The sequence below is a fragment of the Gopherus flavomarginatus genome, chromosome 6 (assembly GCF_025201925.1).
Source record: "Gopherus flavomarginatus isolate rGopFla2 chromosome 6, rGopFla2.mat.asm, whole genome shotgun sequence".
NCBI lineage: Eukaryota > Metazoa > Chordata > Testudines > Testudinidae > Gopherus > Gopherus flavomarginatus.
The window spans coordinates 31408960-31417626 of NC_066622.1; positions in this window are offsets into that span (position 1 = coordinate 31408960).

Sequence of the window (8667 nt, forward strand, 5' to 3'; positions counted from 1 at the left end):
TTATCGTGTTGCTGCTGCTTTCTGGGAGAGTCCCTGTCCTATGGCCCCTGGCTGGGAGCTTCCTCGGGGTGGGGAGGGGCCTGGGTACCGGATCCGAAGCTGGGAGACTGGCTGGGCCGTTCTGATGCTGTCCAGCAGGGGGCGGTAGGGGCGGACACAGAGCAGGGCTTGGTCCCTCCAGCAGGGGGCAGCAGGGACCGAGACAAACACAGCGTGGTGAGAGGGTTTGGGGTCTGGATAGTTCAGGAATTCAGGGGCACGTGCCACCCCTCAACTCTTCAGTAGGGATGTGCTGCACTCAGGACTCCTGGGGTCTATCCAGGGGGCTGCACTAAATGTCCCAGACCCAGATATTGGTGGTTCGGGGGCAGGGACAGTGACCCCCAGACCTAGACACACACATACACATAGGTGTGATGGGGGCAGGTTAATTGGTTTGGGGGGGGGGTTAATCAGGTGCCTTTAAAAGGCTTCTCCAGGCAGGCACCTGCTGACAGCTTGGGCTGTGGGGTTGTTGGGGAATGGCTTGTGCAGCTTCTGGAGGGACTTGGATCCTAGGAAGGACTGGTAACTGTCTAGCAGATAAGGCAGGGGGCTGGCTAACTTGGAACCCAGGAGTCCAGATTCTCAGCCTCCCCACACACTAGCCCCCCCCCACCCCCACCCCTTTCCAGACCTGAGGCTAGAACCTTGGAGTCCAGGGCCCTTCTGTGCCCTGCCTGGCCTAGCCACAAGACACTGCAGCTGTGCTCCTGCAGAAGGGGATCTGTCTGTTCTGCTTCCCCACAGCTGGGGTTGGGGGGCTGGCATTCAAACCCCCTCCCCCCCTTCACTCTTCTTCTGGGAACTCCTGTTATGGAGCAGGACGCCTGGGTTCTGTCCCCAGCATGGGGAGGGAGGTGACCCAGAGATTGGGGGAGGGGCTGGAAGCCAGGATTCCTAGTTTGTTTCCAGCACTCTGAGTGGGGAATGGGTTGGGGGCGGGGACTTAGTGTGGCACTGACTGTGCCCCAACTGCCTTGCCATGCTAGGTGGGAGGGGAACATCTGATGGGGGGACATGCTCGGGGAAGGGGGGGGCTATGTGTGCCTCTCTCAGGATCAGGGCTGGCGGTGCAGCCTTGTTAGTTAATTTCCTTCACTAGCTCTCCCGCTAAGTGCGGGGAGGGGGCACCCAGCTCCCATCTCCCCGTCACACCTGGCTGGAGCAGGAGATGAAGGCAGCGGCGGAGGCTGCTGGGCAGAATGCAGATTAGCTTGGTGCGCAACAGCAGATGCCTCAGCTGGCTGAGGGCTGGGCTGGGGCGGCGGGGGGGGGGGTTGCTGCAAGTCAGGAGTGAGGGGCAGTAGTGGAACTGTGGGGGGGGTGCTGTGGATTAGGCTTGAAGGGCACCAACAGAGCGGGGGGGGCGCTAGCAGGAGGCTGTCGGTTAGGATTGGGGGGGTGGGCGCCAACAGAGCTGTGTGTGGGGCTAACAGGAGGCTGTGGGTCAGGAGTGAGGGGCACCAGTGGGGCTGTGGGTCAGGAATTACGGGTGTGAGCAGAGCTATGGGGGTGGGGCAGAGTGGTGCTCTCTGCAGCAGGGAGCCAGCTGGCTACATGCCCTGGAAATGGGGGATCTAGAGGGTGTCACTGGAGCTGAGTAGGGCACCTGGGGGGGGGGGGGCAGAGACCAGCCCTAAAAGCCTCTTTTGTTCATCAAGGTGTCTGCTCAAGGGCTGGGGAACTACTAACCGGGGGTGTTGCAAGACCCCCTCCTGGGCAGTGGCTGTTAATACCCAGCACTCTGCAGCCACAGAGCTCATAGGGGAGGAAGCCTGGGACAGGAGCTACATTGCAGGATGACGGTCCCCATCCTCATCTCCTTTTGCTCTGGGAATGTGGCAGGGCCTGAGGGGGTGGATTCCAGGGTTCCATTCTGGTGGGGCGGAAGGGTTGGGGTTTTTTGGGGGTGGGGGGGGCACGTTCAGGATTTCAGTGCCTCAGGCTGCAGGAGAATGTCCGGACTGCTGGGTTCTGCAGTGGTGGAGCTGGAGTGGGTGCCAGGACTCTTGGGTTCCACGATGGCAAAAGTAGGCTGGTGGGATGGGGACTTCTGTGCCCCATTTGTGTGGGGCCAACATTGGGACTCTAGGGTTCTAATTTGGGGGGCAGGGGAGGAGTTTTGGTGGACCAGAGACACCTGTGGGGCTGGGGCCCTGGTGACTCAGCCACCCAGACCCAGGGCCGGCTTTAGGCCTTTTCCACCAATTCCCCCAGAATTGGGCCCCGTTCCTAGTGAGAATCCCTCCCCTGGCTAGAGGTGCCTTTTTAATTTTTACTCACCCAGCGGCAGTCTGGGTCTTCAGTGGCGGGTACTTCGCTCGCTCTGGGTCTTCGGCGGCGGGTCCTTCAGTGCAGCTGAAGACCTGGAGTGAGTGAAGGACCCACTGTCGAAGTGCCGCCAAAGACTCAGAGCGCCATCAGGTGAGTACAAGCCCCACAAGTTTTTTTGTTTGTTTGTTTAGTCATCCCTGCTGGGGCCTCGTCAAAACTGTTCGAATTGGGCCCCGCACTTCCTAAAGCCGGCCCCACCCAGACCCACAGGTAAAGCTGGGGGACATCTCTTCAGCCAAGAGCTGATTTGCTGAAAAATGCAGTCTGGCCGACCTGAAACCATTGTCAAACTGGTGCCGCGTTCCTTACCCAGCTTTGGCCAACCTGAAGGCATAGAAACACAGTAATGTCAACCAGAAGCATTTTGACCCAGCTCAGCACCTGCTTTGATTCTGAGATACCTGCCCAAATCTGGGGAGGATAGATGTGCTAAATATCTGGGCTTGGCGGGGGGGGGGAGGGGCGAGGAACTGTCGTCTAACCCGTAGCCTGGTGGCTCCGGGCACTTGCCCAGGGAGTGGCAGATGGCCCTGTCTCTGCTCAGTCACTGAAGTATTTTAGCCAAAGGGGATCAGCTTCAATAGGCCCAGAGTCCAGTGGTTGGGACAGCTGCTGCACTGTGGGAGACTCATGTTCAAATCCCTTTCCGCATCGAGCTGGGAGAGAATTGACATGGGCTGTCCTGCTGGACTCTTGGAGTCCAAGCTGGACTCTTGGCTGTTTTTTTTTTTTTTTTTTAATGTCTGACTTTAGTAGCTTCTGTCTAACAGCCTCCATAGCATGGAAAGTGTAGATAGCTTAAAAAAAGCTTCCTTAATACTGCCAGCCATAGCTTCTCCTTGGCTCTTGGCTTCCCTGATCAACTTCTTAACTTCTGACTTGCATTCATTACTGTCAATTTTCCTCTTCTTCCATGTGTGATAATCTATCTATTGCCTTCAGTTCCCCTCTTAAATGCTCTTGACCAGCACAGCTGTCTTCCACAAGTGTGGTATTGTGGCTTTCTGGGTATCTTGTGAGGTTTTTACCAATTAATATTTTTCCGATTTAAATTTTTCCTTCCAGCTGATTTGATTAAAATGGCATGCAGTGCATGTGCACATTATAAATGTGATCTAGTCATGAGCACTGGTAGCTAAGCTACTGTTAATTTTTAGTTTGATGAGCACTTCCACTCTGTTAGGACAAGGTCTACTAAAGAATTCTGCCCTATGTTGACTGCAACACCCGCCCCCCCGCCACCCTTTTTTATTTTTTTAAAGCTTTAGGAAATTGTCCCCTACAGTTTAGAGGTACCAAGGATGTCTTAGTACTGGCAGTCTGAACTCCAGCATGCGTTACACATGTCACTCAACGTGAAGTCGCCCATGATCACATAGGTTTTTGCCCTACACCCTGTAGACAGGTATGCAATAAGGCAGCCATCCTGTTCCCTAGTGCGATGAGGTGAGCTGTAGCAGCTGCTTTATCTGTTAGGCTGTTGATCCATAAGCAGTCAAGCTCACTTTCTTCTGTGTTATCAAACAGGCACAGCCATTGTCATAGTCCCAGTTCCCTGCCCCCCCATGCTCTCTTCCCTAAATCAGTTATAGCCATTGATGGCACAATTGGAAAGTTGCACTCACCCTAGCAGTTTCCATAAGAGCCAGTAGATTTGTCTGAGCATTTGACAACTCTGAAATGTTCTTGGAAACATCTCAAAAGTGAGACATGACCTGAACCTAACCAACCTCCTCCCTGGGAAGCTATGGCTGAAACAAAGAGGGGTTTCTGCTGGGCAAAGGCCCACTTGGCTCCACAAGGGATCCCTCTAATCTATGAGGCATGGCCGTGTGCTACACTCCAGGAGCTGGACTGGCTGGGGTTAGGTCATGTGCGAGCTGGGCATCACACCAACCCAGATGTGCCTGTGTGACCAACCCAGCCCATCAGCTCTGCTCCTGGCTGGGGAACTGTAGCAGGAGCCTGTTCCACGTGACTCAGGGTAGCACTGCACAGCCCCTGCAGCTGGGCGCAAAGTCCCTCTCTTGCTGGGTGGTGTGTGGGACGTGCTCTAAGAGCTCAACCTTAGAAAGCTAATAAAAGGGTGGATAATGTCCCCTTTGTACAGAGCCTGCCACAAGCCTACTTCCTCCCCGCAATTAATAGGCCTTAATGGTCAGAAGCCAGTTTCATTCCCTGAAACTGCTGGGATGGGGCCTCCTAAAGGTATACAGAGAGGGCATGGAGGTGACTGTCTTAATGCAAGGAATATAGCTGAGAGTCATTTTAGCTGTCTTCCTCTCCCCCTCGTGCCGCCTCCCCCGCCCCCCGTGAGATGAACTTTGCTTCAGAGCAGCTCAAGGCCAAAGGCCCAGCTTTGGTGTCAGCATAAAGGTTCCAGAGCATTTCCCTGCTGCTCAGCTGGATCCGAGGTGCCAGAAGTGGTTCCACTGCCTGCATGGTGCCAATCTCTATTAGGAGCAGTCTCTATCTAAAGCATGGTGTGGTATATTATGTATGGTCAAGATGAACTGTCACGGATTGCTGCAGTGGCACCTCAGCTTAACAACCCCAAGGTGGTTCTTTATTAATTTATTGACAAAGCAGTGACTGGTTGTTAGAGGGGCTCTCTCACCGGTGTGCAGTACTGGGGTAAAGCCTCCAACTGTTGGCAGGAGGCAGGGCTCCAGTGTGGGAAAGCTAACTCTTGCTAGAATGCATCAGGGGCAGCAACAAGGTGTACAGCCCCCACCCCTGGGCCGACCAATCAATGCAATCCTTATTGAAAGGACAACACATGGAACTAACTCTGCAGAAGCCTTACTCCAACACCTGGAGGACAAGCTTCAGCTCTTAGCCGGGCCTGTCTTAAGGACTTGGTGCATTTCCCTGACCATTCTCAGGCAGCTTGACACAAAGCCTGAGCAAAGGAGCCTTTGCTGTTTTCAAACATCCCATGCTACACTGGAGAGTTGCAGCATTGGTGGTGGCTGTACAGCGCTGCAACTCACTCACTGTCCACACTTGCAAGGCACATACAGCGCTGTATCTCCCTGGCTACAGCGCTGGCTGTACTCCACCTCGGCCTGGGGAATAACGACTGCAGCGCTGCTCCGCCATAGTGGCCATCAAAAGCGCTGTTATTGGCCTCCAGAGGTATTCGGAGATATCCCAGAATGCCTGTTCAGCCACTCTGCTCATCAGTTCGAACTCTACTGCCCTGGCCTCAGGTGACCCACCCTTTAAATGCCCCGGGAATTTTAAAAATCCCCTTCCTGTTTGCTCAGCCAGGTGTGGAGTGCAATCAGTGAATCTTTCCAGGTGACCATGCCTCCACGTGCCAAACGAGCCCCAGCATGGAGCAATGGCGAGTTGCTGGACCTCATCAGTGTTTGAGGGGAGGAAGCTGTGCAGTCCCAGCTGCGCTCCAGTCGTAGGACTTATGATACCTATGGGCAGGTATCAAGGGCCATGCTGGAAAGGGGCCATGACCGGGATGTGCTGCAGTGCAGGGTTAAAGTGAAGGAGCTACAGCGTGCCTATTGCAAAGCCCACGAGGGAAACCGCTGCTCTGGTGCTGTCCCCACGACCTGCCATTTTTATAAAGAGCTGGACGCGATACTTGGGGGTGACCCCACCACCAATCCAAGGACCACGATGGACACTTCAGAGCAGAGGGGAGGGAGGAGGAAACCGAGAGTGAGGGTACTGGGGTGAGGGGAGACACCCCGGAGTCCCTTGAGGCATGCAGCCAGGAGCTCTTCTCAAGCCAGGAGGAAGGTAGCCAGTTGCAGCAGCTGGTACTTGGTGGAGGACAAGCAGAGGAGCGGGTTCCCGGTAAGCAGCTTTTATTTTCAGGATGGAAATTTTCAGGAGAGGAGGGAGGGTTAGGGCTGCATGCATGCATGCCTAGATGTGGAATAGCCCATTGATGTGGTCTATCACGTTGCGGTAATCGGCCTTGGTAATCTCTTCAAAAGTTTCAGCCAGAGCGTGGGCAATGCGCTTGCGCAAGTTTATTGGGAGAGCCACTGTGGTCCTTGTCCCAGTCAGGCTAACGCGTCCGCACCACTGTGCCATGAGGGATGGGGGGACCATTGCAAGACACAGGCAAGCTGCATAGGGGCCAGGGCGGAATCCGCATTGCTGTAGAAGACCCTCCCGCTCTTCCCAGGTGACCCACAGCAGCGAGATATCTTCCAGGATCAACTCCTGTGGAAACTGTTGGGAGAGTGTTCAGTGTAGGTGGCCCCTGCAGCTGTTTGTTTTCCCCAATGCACAGAAACCCCAGTACAGCCCTGAAGCAATCATTCCCCCTTCCCAGGTGACCCGCAGCAGCGAGATATCTTCCAGGATCAACTCCTGTGGAAAATGTTGGGGGAGTGTTCAGCGTAGGTGGCCCTGCAGCTGTTTGCTTTCCCCAACGCACAGAAACCCCGAGGACAGTACAGCCCTGAAGCAATCAGTCCCCCTTACTCACCATTTCGGGGCTCCTGTGGGTTATGTGCGCTCTCTTTGGTATGGGAAAATTATGCTATTGTGAAGACTGTAAACTCCTTCACTGCGTGGGAATAACTGTCTGATATAAACAATGCTGCCTCTGTCAAGTGTTGCCTTTTTTGCCTTTCCACAAGCAACCTTGAGATCTCAGCTGCTCGTGTTATCAACAGCTCAAAGACTCCAAAACCTCCGGAAGAAGCCGCAAAAAAGCAAACACGACATGCTGCAAGCAGTTATGGATCACTCTGTCACAGAGAATCAAAAAGTCCAGGACTGGAGGGAAAGGGAAAGCAGGATCCGCCAGAAAAACGCAGCGGCCAGGAAGAAAAGCACAAAGCAGCTGATAAGCATCCTGGCGCGCCAAGCGGACTCTATCCAGGCGCTCGTAGCCATGCAGGCAGAGCACTACCACGCCGCCCACCCCCCCGTCCCAAAGCTCTTTCCCTTGTGCCCCAATGTCAGCGCAAAACCCTCTTCCCCAGCATCCAGGTTCTTACCACCACTAGCTGCCTCCAACACCTATACGTTCACCGACCAGCCCTGAGAACTACGACCCCTTACCCTCTGCACTCAACCCCCATCACCATGCAGTATAGCCATCCTCAAGTGCAGCAGTCATTGCACAGCACTCCAGACAGGACATATTCAAACCTGTGACTGTACAGTTCCCCACCCCACCCCTCTGCCCTTTTAGGTTCCCAAAATGTTATGTGTCTGTCAATAAAGTTATTTTCTTTTCAATAAATGAATTCTTGGCTTTTAAAACAGTCTTTATTATTGCAGAAAGTCAAAGATACCTTATCCCAGGAAAGAAACAGGCACTGCAAATCAGCTTAGGAAACACAGATTCCTACTAACATTGTAACCACTGCACTTCACTCCCGTGCAAGGCACCAAACATTACTGTTGGTTTTCAGCCTCAAATTCCTCCCTCAAGGCATCGCTAATCCTTGCAGCCCTGTGCTGGGCCTCTCTAGTAGCCCTGCTCTCTGGCTGTGCAAATTCAGCCTCCAGGCATTGAACCTCAGAGGTCCATGCCTGACTGAATCTTTCACCCTTCCCTTCACAAATATTATGGAGGGTACAGCACATGGATATAACCGCGGGGATGCTGCTTTCCCCCAAGTCTAGCTTCCCACACAGAGATCGCCAGCGCCCCTTTAAACGGCCAAAAGCACATTCCACAGTCACTCGGCACCTATAGTTGAACCGGTCCTTGCTCCTGTCAAGCTTCCTGTATACGGTTTCATGAGCCAAGGCATTAACGGGTAAGCGGGGTCTCCAAGGATCACAATGAGCATTTCGACATCCCGTATTGTGATCTTCCGGTCTGGGGAAGAAGTCCTTGCCTGCAGCTTCCTGAACAGGCCAGTGTTCCAAAAGATGCGTGCATCATGCGCCTTTCCAGGCCAGCCTGTGTTAAATGTCAATGAAATGCCCACGGTGATCCACAAGCGCCTGGAGAACCATAGAGAAATATCCCTTCCGATTAACGTACTCGGATGCTAGGTGGGGTGGTGCCAGAATAGGAATATGCGTCCCATCTATCGCCTCTCCACAGTTAGGGAAACCCATTTGTCCAAAGCCATCCACAATGTCCTGCACGTTCCTCAGAGTCACGGTTCTTCTTAGCAGGATGTGATTAATGGCCCTGCAAACCTGCATCACGATTCCAAGTCGACTTTCCCACTCCAAACTGGTTCCCGACTGATCGGTAGCTGTCTGGAGTTGCCAGCTTCCAGACTGCAATAGCCTCCTGCTTCTCCATTGGCAGGACAGCTCTCAATTTCGTGTCTTTCCGCCGCAGAG